The 13,448-nt window shown below is 43.9% G+C and overlaps 1 protein-coding gene across 1 annotated transcript in view; it reads right to left on the reverse strand.

Moving 5' to 3' along the window:
• Positions 1 to 8,511, reverse strand: part of cdon (cell adhesion associated, oncogene regulated) — a 34,949-nt gene extending 26,438 nt beyond the window's left edge. The window contains exon 1 of the mRNA XM_071902427.2: positions 8,052 to 8,511. The gene's annotated coding sequence lies outside the window, so the exon portion shown is untranslated. The remainder of the gene's footprint in view (positions 1 to 8,051) is intronic.
• Between the last annotated feature and the right edge of the window lie 4,937 nt (positions 8,512 to 13,448).

The raw sequence follows: 13,448 nt of genomic DNA on the forward strand, positions 1-13,448 counted from the left end.
CTAACAAGAAACTAGGAGTTCTACAAAGAACTCTCACCAATATCCTAAAAGGAAAAAAAACAACTAAATTGGATTGCTCTCAGTGTGTGTGTGTGTGTGTGTGTGTGTGTGTGTATGTGTGCGCTCGCTGTTGCTTTGTGTGTCACTCGAGAGGCGTGAGAAAGAAAGTACACACAGTATTTTCATTTCTCAAAATGATAAATTGACTCTGCGCGAATATAATGGAGCAATAGCCATATATTCACGGGGGGGGGGGGGGGGGGGGGATTTAAGGGACAGAAAGCCTTCCTGCTCTTGTCTGCTGAAAAACCCCGAGCTACACAGCCAGCAGACAGAACAAAAACAAACACATGTAAAAGGTTAAAACATAATTAGTCTTCTTCACCGATTCCACAAATCTGCTTCAAAAACCCAAACAAACAACCCGGCTCCCTCGTACGTACATGTTTGAGGACATGAAGATAAATATGTAGTCCCAAACGCAGCCCGTAAATGCTTTATTTAGTTTGTCTAAATGTTTATCCGTCTTGCCTTGTAACACTCCACACTTGTTGTGCGGCATCGAGGGATCGCAAAACAAACTGGGTGGTGAGATTTCAACAAACTCGCAGTCTGACTTTCCACTTCTGGCTCTGGGTCAAATCATTAAACCCCTCTACATGTTTAGGATCCAGTCTCTCAGCGCGCCGTTGGAGGTGAGAGGAGCGCTTGGCAGATGACGTACTGCCTCCGATGGCGCCAAGAGCAACACAACCTCATGACAACAGCAAAACACAGCAATAATACAGAAACTGTGGTGTGTGCTAACTCAGCTGTGTGTGTGTGTGTGCTACTGTGGGTGAGGACAGGCAAATCACAGAATGGGACGACTGATTTATTTCACTTGATTAAAGTCTGTCGAACCGAGGAGATGTTTTCATATATCATGAGCAGCGATGGGGGTAATGCCTTACAAAGTCATTTCAATAATCACATTACAGTTACTGATCTAATAGATAGGGCGTTCTTTAGCCTCTTTAACCTCTTTATGGGCGTATCTGTCGAAAAATTCCCCGTCCTGACTTCAAGTCATCTCAGAAATAACAGAATTATGAGTAGAGCGCACATGAACGAGCCAACAAAGTGGTAAATATGACTCGGAAAGACTGAATTTAATGCTGTAGGCTCTATCTTTATTAAAAACCTTGAAAGAAAGATTTTGCGTCAGTCATTATTTAGATACTTCTGCTGGTAAGGAAGCGTAACACAGTCGTTTTAGGGTGTAACGCAAAAGTAATGTAACGAGTTGTGTAACTAATTACTTTTCTTGGGGAGGAACACGTAAAGTAACTCATTACTGTTGAGAAAAGTAACGAGTAATGTGTATTTTATTACTTTTTTTCCAGTAACGACCCCAAACACCGATTACAGCGTATATACCGATCATAAGTATATACTGTGTATCCAGGCGCTCAGTCTAAAATAATGTGGACTCCACTCACAGAACAATGCAGAAGGCTCGACCAACCATATGTTTTATTCCTCAGTCTCGAATATCTTTTACAAATAAGGGGTTCCATCGCTCCCTGAGGGGCCACATCTTCCAGCAGGGACGGCCCAAAATGGCACCCATGACCGCAGGCCCGGAGGCAGCAGCAGCACCCACACTGCCTCACACTCTGATCCGGGAGAAAAACAGCCCTTCAAACAAGTAGCCTGTTTGTCAGCCGGAGGGGAGTGCCAGCCACTAGTTTTGCCTTAATATAGTCTTGCTGATCCTCTCGCCGGCTTTTCAACGGCACACACATTCTGGGTTCGGAGAAACCCATGTCAGATGTGACTTATTGGTTCAACATTTGAAATAGAAAGCTGTGGTTACTCATAGTTTCGAGAAGAAAGGCTCTAACTCTTGGGGCCGCGCTGAGGCAACGGACTAAGTCAGGCATATTTACTGTAGTAGGGTCAATTTCAGGAAGGGAAAAAGAAATGAATCTTGCAAACAGGAAGACGCTGAGGATGCAAAAAAAAAAAAAAAAAAATTCCCTAGCATGTTCTGAAATACTCCTTTTTTCTGTGAGAGCTGTCAGCAAGGGTCCGGTTCAGAAGTTCACTCCCTCAAATCTTCCCCAGGGCTGGAGATTCATTTGCTGTACCGCTAAAAAAACTACATGAAACATGGGCTGGGGAACAAGGGGTCTCATCGTGCGTTTCTCGACGATTATGAGAAAAATAGTTGTTTTTGGCGAGGGGCGAGTATTGTGTAAAATGCCACGTTGAAACCTCCAAAGGGAACTGGCCTTTTTTTTTTGTTCTCCCTCCACACATGCGGTGTACTACATCACGTTAAAGGCACATACTGTACATTATAGCTGCACAAGCCAAAAACCTCTCCCTCAAACACACCCACACACACGATTACAATACAATGTCCTTAGCATTTCATTTCCTACAAACACATGATAAAAGCCAACAGAAAGTCATAAACTTTAAACTGTAAAGCTAAAAAAAAGCTCAAAAACGGCTCAGGACAGGTCGGTCTTTCGCAGTCTGCCACGGTCTTTTGCTCTTTTTATCAAGCCCACCAACTACGTATAAGATCTGATCTGAGTCTACATTAAATATTTTACTACAGTAAAAACCAGTGTCTCTATCAGTGCATGTGCTTCTATCTCAAACAGCGTCAAACTGCTTCTGACCATCTGCTGCTGAGGCATTTTGATTATCTGTGGCAGTCTGAACAGTGTGTTATGCTTTGAAGGACCATCTGTGTGTGCTACCGGTTTACATTCCCTTATCATATTCAGAAAACAGACATATATATATTTTAGTGAAGCCTATATTACCGTTACATTACAGAAAACAAACCGTCTCAGAGAAGAAACAGGCCTCGCAGCCCCGCTATCTCCTGCCGCACGGCTTCGTCCCGCTGCATTCGGTGGCTGGCTGGAACATCTGTTTCTGCTGCTGCAAAAACTGTTTGTTTGTTTTAACAATTATGCCCCGATGTTTCTCATTTCATTTCTCAAATCTCTTGAAAGTCATTATCCCCTCTCAGGTCCTTGAAGGTTCTGAATTTTTCAGGAACCCAATACGAGCATCTGTTGAAAGCTGCTGTATACACGCCGCTACAGTCCGCTCACCTTTGACATTTCGGGAGAACTTGCACGGAAAGAAAGCCTTCACCCTATTTGTAACCTCCCGGAGGAGCGTGCTCGGGCGGGACAGGCAGTCGGCGGCGCGGCTGTTTAGATCATCTGTCAGGCTCTGGACGTGTAAGAAACACCTTGTGAGGGGTTTCCACTGAGAGACATATGCGTTGTATAGTTAAAATAATGACAGTGTGTGCTCGGAGCAGATAAGAAGTGCTACTAATGACAGCTCCATATAAACAAGAGTGACACCTCCAGCTACTGCTTTTGCCTGGCTAGCTCAACACAGCCGGGGAGGAGGTTCAATTTGCCCAATTCCACACGCAGCTTGTCCCCAGAATAAATTTAGGGAGGGAAATGGAGGGTGGAAAATAAAATACAGGCTTTTTTTTTTTTTTTTTGCTAAAACTGCAGCAGCGGGGTGCACTCACCAACCCAGCAGTCAGAAGAACTCAATTTCAAACTCTTTCCCTGACCTGCCCATCTTTCCCATCGACCCCCTGCTCATGGCTGCTGGGTGTTGTCAGTCAGCACCCCCCCCCACCCCCCACCCCCCCCACCCCGGCTCCCTGAAACATGGGGGCTCTTTGGCAGGCTGCCCGAAACTCCCCTCTGTCCATCTAATGGACCCCGAGCTCCGGGGTTTGTCCTTGACGAATGGGAGCTGAAACCTCGCAAAGTAACGGCCCGGCGTTAGGAAACGGGAAAGAAAGAAAGAAAAAAGCTATACAGTATGACTCAATCCCTGAGCAATGAGAGGAAAGGGAGGGTTGCGCATCAATAGTTCAAACCCCAGCCAGGTTTTGGTGTGTGAATGCTCGCTGGAGGGTCAAAAGTCAGCCAAACAACAATCAACTAAATTCTACTTAATTATCCTAAGAAGCTGAAATGGATTATCCATCACAGACTTAGAGAACGATTTAGACTAAAATCCAAATGGTCAAAATATTGTGATGATGATGAAAAATAAGGTGGCTGCCCAAAATTCTGATTTCTCCCGCTCTCTTTTTTTTACGAGTCGGTATTTTCGGCACGTCTGCGTTGGCCAAGACTTGATCCTTTAGAGCAATAATATTACAGATCAGAGCGCAAAACCCAAATAAACAACCAAACCGCATTGTGATTTAGCCGTTAAAACTCACTTTCATCCCCTGCGGGCCGGGGCTGAGGTTTGCTGCCTTGCCTCACATCTGCATGGCGCAGGAAAGACTCCCAAAATATACTGGGTGCACTTTTGTCACCCATCTGGACACACCCTCCCCCACCCCCCACCCCCTCCACCCCCTTGTCTCTCACAGCCATTCATTCACACATCCACCAGTCACGTTTCCCTGGCGACCAAAAGTTACCTCACTGTCACAGCAACACTCCATTAAAGTTTTCTACTCGTGTATGACCTCACTTCTTGGTAGAAATGCTTAGCTTTGCCTTTAATCAATAACGTATCCGATCCACTATGTATTTCCACATATTACTGCACCTAAACCCGCTGTAAATCTCTACTGATCAACTTCCATTCATCAGTGGTATTTCCAATAATGGATCCCCTCCCTCCATCTATAACCCATGCAGGTTGAGGGGTGTGTGATTAAAATACTGCGTCAGAAAAATCAAGAGAGCCATTATGAGTGCCGGGGCTGGTATCATTACATGTGCTTACATTCAAATTGCCCACTTAACATAGTTCTCCTACAGCAACATGTGTTTATCATTAGCGAGAGCCCTAATCGCTCAAACATTATTCGAGTGCACTTAATGGCGTAGTTGTGCTTTGTTCCAGTCTGTCTGATAAGAGCCGGGCCACTAATGATTTATTAATTTCTCTCTACAAGTCACAAAAAACAGGCTCTGAGAACAAAATGACTGTCTGGGCATCGCCATTGTCTCATTCAATCACATTCGCCATGCAGATGTACTGCGGGTAAACTCCCACACACCAACAGCGGTCAGCGATACCGCAAACTAAATATACTCCATGCATCCATATGTTCAACTTAAAGGGAAAATCCACCCTAAAATTCTTAAACTCTGTTAAAAAAACAGTTATTGGCAATGTACTTTGCATTTCTGGGTCCATTTTGTTGTTTGATGCTGCGTTTGCCTTATTCCTATAGCGATAATTGGCCAAATGTAGACGACGCGACATCATGCCGCGATATTTACAGCGCAGCTGCAATGGAGTAGCCTCAATAGACCAGAATGCAATGCAGCCGCAAGACGTGTTACGCTTTGAGTAAGGGGCGAAAGTCATTCTGGGAAATGTAGGAAACCGCTAACTGAAGCAGAAGTAGATGCGACAGGTTGAGGGAAAGTGAGTTCAGCAAAAACGTGAATTACAACACTTGATCACAAAATAACGCACTGAACATCACAGATCGATGATATTTAACAGCATCTTAGGGTGGAGTTCTGCTTTAATTTGAACGTCGTCAGTGTCTTTAGCCTCAGCAGCACAATAGCAATTCTCTCTCTGTGACCCTGTCAAAAGCTCACCCAATATGGGAGAGCACTGAAAGGATCTGAAAGCCATCGGAAGTGTATTCTTGTCCCCCGCCGACGTGACAATGCACGAGCGACTGTTTGAACTTGAAAGTGTTTTATCTGAAAGCGCCCATGTGTGTCCCACCGACTGGATGTCATGCGTTTGAGACGGATTCAGGACTTTGTTCTCGATAACTTTTAAGTGTTCCATTTTCTGAGTGTAACCCCTATGTAACAGAAGTCACTGTGCAGCTCTGATGATAGGGGTGAACAGCACACTGAGGAAATTGCTTGGGAAAAGAAAAAAAAGTGAGGGACTTATCTCAGTAGCCACATCATTACTCTCATACTCTATCATCCTAATGGACATTTTTCATTTCTGGTCAGACTCACATTACCATAAATCTCATCTGGGATTAACACTATGTGATTATCATGGAAAGAATATCCACAGCCCTTAACATTAATAGCACATATTACATTTACTCATGACGTATGCTGTATGTGTGCTGTATGATGTCATTTAAAAAAAGTTTTAGCATGAAAAGAAAGACAAAACTAACTTTTTTTCTTATTAAAATACAGAAAATTCCATTTGAACAATGTTGTTTAATCTTAAAATTGTAGAATTTGGTCAAGTATGTATGAATATTAGTCATTGCTTTAGGATGGTATAATTCAAAATGTATCAAGTTTTGAGTTGACGTCTTCAAGTACAGCGGAGCAGAGATGACACACTGCAAGACAAATAAGTTACTCCTCTGCACACTCAGTCCTGAGCTACTTGTGACACTTTTATTGTTTGACATCTCAAACAAACTCTGTATTTTGGGACTTTCCCTATGAGAGGGAGTGAACTCCACTGAGGAAACCTGGGAAACGGAGCCAATAAGCAACAATGCACAAACTGTTTGATTACTTTGATCAGACTGTGGTCACACAGCTGCATCTCTTCTTGTTACAGTGTCTTTTAGAAGCTTGTTAAACTGGGATCTTCAGTGTTTTTGTCATTTCTATAACTAAACTAACACTTTGTCCCATACCAAGAATCAGTGAAAAGCATTATCCTATTCAGTGAGAAATTTCAGCACTGTAATATACACAACTCCTACCACCACTATTATTTTTACAAGTTTTCTTTAACCAGGCAGGTACTACACTTGCTTTTATAGTGCTTTTTAAATTGATTTTGTTAACTTCTGATATTTAAGAGCAATACTCACACACGGATTTACCAAACCAACATTTATGACAGCCTCAAGGGACATTACTAAAACAATAAAGGTTGTCTGTCTTTGGGGGAGAGAAAAAACTGCTTCCTATTCAAAGCATCTATGTTTCTGCACAGTGGTAACTGTGGTATAAAGCTGGTTCCTAAATCAGGTCCATAAAAGTATAACTTTAGCACAAAGTAATGTTTCAGATATCTGAAGGGTTTGTTGTTCCAGTCCATTTTCACCTTTTTATGAGTCTGACACCAATGTGTCAACCATGGGACATATTTGCCATTTCTAAAAATGTTCTTTCATCTTTCAAAGTAGAAATGCAGCCCGCAGGCCATCTGTTTTCAACTGGGATGCAAGTTAGTGTCGCTGCCTGCAAAAGTAGCCTGTTCTATTTACCAAACAAATATTTAGGCCGTTTCTTTTATTAAGCTGCAGAGGAAACAAAGCTGAGCTGTATGAAAATACGAGCGGATAGATAATAACCACTGATAATGCTAAATTCTGAATTCTGGTGTATTTTCCATAGCAATAGCCTACAGCATGATTTATGCAGAAATGCTAGTCAAAAAAATCTTGTAGCCTATAGGGATTACATTAGGTTATTCTCTCTTCAGGTAATGATTTAACTGAGATTAAGCTCCGAGTCAACAAAAGGCAATCTATAACACTATATCAAATAGCCTATTCTGACACATGGCTACAGGAAAACTAATTTAGAATGATTTTTGTCCTTGTTTTCAATAATAAAAGTATTGCCATTGTAGTGAGGAATACACTGCACGTGTAGTTACACAGTCTATATATAAATCTAAAGCTTTAGAGTCACAGTACAGGTAGTTTACAAGCTACAGCAGACATGTACAGTGGACAACTAATCCATGGATATATTACAGACTCTCAGAATATCGTGCCTCGTACACGGGCGCCCCCATTTACTACCACACAGAAAGCGCATGTATTCCGAGTCAGTGCCGCCGTGCCTCGCTTTCTACCACAATACAACGTTAGGAAAACACGACAATGTTTGGGAAACAGTGTAAACCGGCACCGTGGATGGCGTTGGCTTTACCGAATGTCATCATTAACGGTATTTCTTCAGAGAAGCCCGGCCAGCCCGGCGCGTACCGAAGCCTCCCCCAGCCCCGCTCCCCAGCCGGGACACCCCTCTCCCCTCTCCCCTCTCCCTCTCTCTCTCTCTCTCTCTCCCCGGGCTTACCTCTCTTGCAGGAGGGGAAAAGCTGCGAGCCGCCGGATGAATTAGCAGCAAAACGCATTCTTATGGTGGCAAATCCGTACGGGGCCCTCCATTAGACACGGGCTCAAAGTGCGAGACAAACTGGAGGAATAAGGGGAAAAAAAGGGAGTTTTCAGCCCCGGAAAGCAGCGCAGACTTCGGAGCCAAGGTGCGACGGCCCCCCTAGTCTAACTCGAGCTGAGGTAGCGGGTGGGTTTATGTTGTTTTATGTTGAAGTTTTGCGTCCTAAGTGCCGCGTCCCGGCCTGGTGCGCTCTCTCCAACCCCGTTATTGTAACTTCTCTCTCCACTTCTCGGTCTCCGTCTCTCTCTCTTTCTCTCTCTCTCTCTCTCTCTCTCTCTCTCTGTACCGCTGTCTCTTCTACACACGCATCTTTGAACCCAGTGTCGAATTGCTCAGCAAATCATGGCAGCGGCGAGGCTGGTCGTCAAACCAGGAATGTCCCAACCCCACAGCTCAATACGCTTCCTAGAGTGGGAAGGGGAACGGAGAGAGAGAGAGAGGGAGAGAGAGAGAGGGAGAGAGAGAGAGGGAGGGAGGAGGGAGGTTGCCCATATAGACTGTGTATTAACAAGCTTTACCATCTAACTAGGAAAAAAAAAAACTTCCTCCTTCCTCCTTGCGCACACCTCGCCTCACCTGTATGAGTTTTAACCAGGATGTAAACCCACCTGAACTCATTTTACCCACTGACATAAATCCTTATGATGTTAATTCATAGTAAGAAGTATCAAACTGGTGTAAGTTACATGAGGATAAGGTTTTTTTCAGGATAAAGGGTGTAAATTGACGCTTTTTTGAAAATATAATTGATTTTTCTTTATATTTTGTGTCTGCCTACCTCTTTATTTACCTCTACTTCACTGGCTGCGGACTATATAACCAGTATGGACACTTGTGTGAAATTGCACAGGAGGACAATAAAGTAATTTCATCTTTCACGTTATAATTTAGCCTACTGCAGGCTGTATTCTTTACCAGCCTTGATAACCAGTGATGGGCTAAATAACAAGGTGAGTAAACCATGACCTCCAGTAGGTGATCATCATAAGGCAAACAGCCACCAATATAAACAAAAATCAGCACTTACTGACATTTATGCTTATTGTGTACCTTATCTACATAACTTATATCAGCTTGATATTACTTACAAACATGTATACTGTGAATTTACATCATAAAGATTTATATCTGCCTAAAAAAGGTGGATGAACTCTATTTATTTACCCTCCACTACATCCCTGATTATAACTATATTATAACTAACTAACTAACTAACTAGTTTTACTATTCTTCTATTGAAGCATTATAGGTTGAGTGAGAGGTTTTTTGCTTACTGTATAGTCTGCTTATGCTTAATGTTAAAATAACTGGAAGGCCATTATGTATCTTTTCAAAACCTTTAGTTCACATAAACTACATACATCTACTATAAGTTGTCAACATTTGGTTAGCAAGAACAGAATAAACATAATTATTCATACAGGCAAACTATATGCTTATAATGTTGATGCCCAAACTTAGAGCTTTGTTATAGATGTGAAATAACTGTCAGTAATGCTCCCTTTCAGTTTAAGATTACATTAGTTTCATCTATGCAACTGTAAAAACAACCTCAGCCCCAACACTGCCCCGAAGGCATAACAGTATTTTTTTTTTTTTTTGCAGTGGGATACACTGCACCTTGTAGATTAAACTGGCTCTCACTGGGCCCATTCAATTGAATTAAAGTTATGTGGGAGGGAGATGTTTGAACAGCTAATAGCTATGGGTCATTTTTGGCATCGGAGCTGTTGGTTGGATGGGTTGAATGTTGGTTGGCTCCGACCATTTCCTCATCACTAGGTGCGACGCCTTCACTGGGAGGCGGGGGGAGAGGGGAGTTGGCGAGTAAAGCCTGTGTGTGTGTGGAACAGTCATCTGTTGTGCGTATGGGCATGTGTAAACAGCGTAATCATCTTTGAGGCAGTAATCATGCGCTGCAGCGTTGGCTGGGCGGCGGTGGCGGCGGCGGCGGGCCCACCCTGCTTCAGACAGCAGGTGCAGCTCACCATCTGACAGCTGACTCCTATGGAAGGTGTGATCCAATCCTCCCGAGGCTGGATCAGCCAAATGAGGGCCTTCAGGCGGTCGGGGCCAAACCCAACAAACCAGCAAACCTCTGACACCGGAGGAGAGGGAAAACAACATGGAGGAGGTGGCGGAGACGGGCCTGATGAAGGACGGATGCCTCTCCTGCTTTTCCTCACTAAAGGAACTGGACAGTCTTGCTATCTCATTTTTTTACCACTTCTGTCTAACTGCAGCTCTTTTCTATCAGTGTAATGTATGATATTTTGTTCCTACGCTCTTGTGTTTTTTTTCTCTACTAACTGCCAAGTCCCCTCCCCTCCTTTGATACAAGTGATGCATTTTCTTTTAGATTATTCTTCCACTCATTGATAGGAATCCCTTTTTTCTCCCTCTGTCTTTTCTCTCTCTGCCTCTCTCTCTCTCTCTCTCTCTCAGGGTCAGGGGCTGGTTGGAGATGGAGACGGAGGCTCTGGGTTCAGAGGGGGGTGAGCGGGGTGATTGGACACAGTCGCATGTGAAAGGCCAGAGAGCGGGGAGTCCACAGGGAGCAGGGTCCACACACAAAGGGCCAGGGAGGGGCTGGGGGGCGGGAGGGGGGCGCGGAGGAGAGGCCACGCTGGGAACTAAAGCTGACAGCACAGACACTTCTCATCCACTGAGGGTTCGGCTGTCTCTGGCCCCCTGGGGTATATACTCACTTATCTGTGCGGAGCTGCCAACTCCGCACTCTGGAGGCACAGCGGCTTCAGAAGGCTGCTGGCCGAGAGCGAAAGCAGCAGAAACATTAAGCACACAAAGCAGCGCCGACCTCTGCCCCACATTTAACTGATACGAGGTTTGTTTCCTCACTGATTTCAGGCCTGATCAAATACCAGTAGATTACGCCGCATTTTGTCAATACGAGATAACGCGGCGAGTTCCAAACCCGTTGCGAGACGAGAGGCCTGGAAAACACCGGCGGTTCACACTTTATGCACCAAAACACTCAATAGAGAGGCGGCTATTCTTGTGTGTAATGCCTTGACCGAGCTAAAACAAGAGGGGGAATGACAGGAGACGTGTTAACAAGGGCTTTGGGTTTCAAATCCGCAGGCTGTTGATTGTTTGGAGTTGGTACATCCAGCTTGCTCTGAGGATAATAAGCCTCTGGCCACTGTCAACAAAGTGTTTACGACCTGCAAAGCAGCGCTCCGTTGTGTTGACTCTGTCAGCGGGGGCCCGAGGGACGCCCGACTCCCGGTGCTATTAAAAGGCACTTTCAGATAACAGGAGTGCCATCCCTCTGTTTCGGGCCATTCAGGGTGCGGGGGTTTGGTCAGCAAGGCCATAAATTCAACCAAGGGTGAATGCTTAGGCCTCGGATCTGACACTTTGTTCAAATTTACTTAAAAGCAGACTATGCATCTGGGTAAAATTGGGTGAAATGCCACAAAAATGCATTTATTCTCTCTGTTACTGTAGCGTCTTTGGCCATGGAGGAGAATAAAGAAAAAAGAAGAAAAAATAATGTGTGGCTAGCTATATTTTGGTCTGATTTCAAGAGTCTGATACTTAGCACGAGTAGGTGAGGAAAGTTTTGTGCAGGTGAAAGAAATATATGAGAGTGAGCAAAATCACAACATTTTACAACATAGACTAAATGGATTTCCCTGAGGAGGACCGTATATCTCATGGCTTAGACAGGTGTGTGTGTGTGCGTGTGTGTGTGTGTGTGTGTGTGTGTGTGTGTCTGTGGGCATGGGGTATGTGTGGCTGCGGTTGTGTATTTGTGGACGGGTGAGAGAAAGAGAGAAAAAGAGAAATTTGAAGGCTAACCCCTCTCCATCTGGTTTGTGCATCACTCCGCTGTAGGATCACATTATCCATCGTAGGCTCTCTGGGAATTTCATCAGTCTGTAACATCTCACTTATTCACACATCTCCCTGGGCTTCACCATGCACAGCGCTCAGGACGGTCCCTCCTGACACTGCGGTGACCCTGCACATCCTCCGAATGTCTTTAAACCCTCTCCCCCCACTTCTACTGTTCACTCCCTTTGTCTCCCTTCACCTGATCCAGCCTCAGTCAAAACTATACGGGGAATAAAACTGTGTAAACCCCAAAATGCTCTGTTTTCACACTATGGCTCCATAACGAATACACATAAACACAACTATTGCTTTGCCAATATGGAACTAAATAAATCAAGGAGGGAGGAATGTCAAGCATCAAGGAGGCTTAACAGGAACGTTGCTTTTTCACACTTTTACTAGTTAAAATTTACAGTTAAAAATTACAAAATTGGCAGTAATGTATGTATTCTCAGTAATGTATTACTTTCAGATTGCGTTGCCATATTTGAGGTATGAAGGAAAGATAAGAAAAAGTTAAAAACTACAAAGTTCAGGAAATTTATTTAAGGTTTGCATGCAAACAAATTTTCTTCTGCGCCACATTTTATAAAGACGCAGAACATCTGCCACTGTTGAAATGATGTGAGTTTCTTGCTTTAACTTTATTAAGTATTCCCAGAAGTAATCTTATAATTTTTCACAAGTGTAATCAGAATACATCATTTTTTGGGTAATTTAAGGGAATACAGTTACTTTTTTTTGGTATTTCAAACACGTGATTAGTCTGAGGAAGGTCCAGTTGGACCGAAACGTTACTCTGACAAAAAAAGGCGTGCAGGTTTTTTTTTTTTCATTTCAGACACATAACACTTCTGCAACTGCTCCGTCACTACCAAACCTTGCACTTTACCACCTCCACACCAAGCATGTACTCCTTCTCTTTTTCAAGTTTCCCCAATCATATGAACATGGCATACCAGAATAATTAACAACAACCAAATTGACGTGAAGCTGTCATGATAAAGCATTTGGGAGTTGCGGGGGAAGGGGGGGGGGGAGGGACAAGTATCTGGGGAATTGTAGAGCAGGAAGAGGCTGAAGTGAAATATCATTCCTGTTTAACACTGATGTTTCCTCTGGTCCCACCGGCTCATGGTGACCTTGTGATTTATGGGGCAGCGCTGGAGGAGCAGATCAGAATACAGCTGCCCCATAGAAGCACACACAAACATGTGTATACCAGACCCACCAATACACACCCTCACATGCAGCCACTGCTACTCTTTGTCCGCATTCACATTCAAATCAGCCTTCCTTTGAATCTAATGTTTACAGGCTGTTAGAGAAAAAACAAGTGAAGCAATTGTACATATTTAGCCTCATTTCTTGTCTTTCCCTCTGTGTAAATTTCCTTAAATCTTTTTCTGTGAATCCAAAGATTATGCACGTAAA

Source organism: Centroberyx gerrardi, chromosome 6 (assembly GCF_048128805.1).
Source record: "Centroberyx gerrardi isolate f3 chromosome 6, fCenGer3.hap1.cur.20231027, whole genome shotgun sequence".
In the NCBI taxonomy this organism is placed as follows: domain Eukaryota; kingdom Metazoa; phylum Chordata; class Actinopteri; order Beryciformes; family Berycidae; genus Centroberyx; species Centroberyx gerrardi.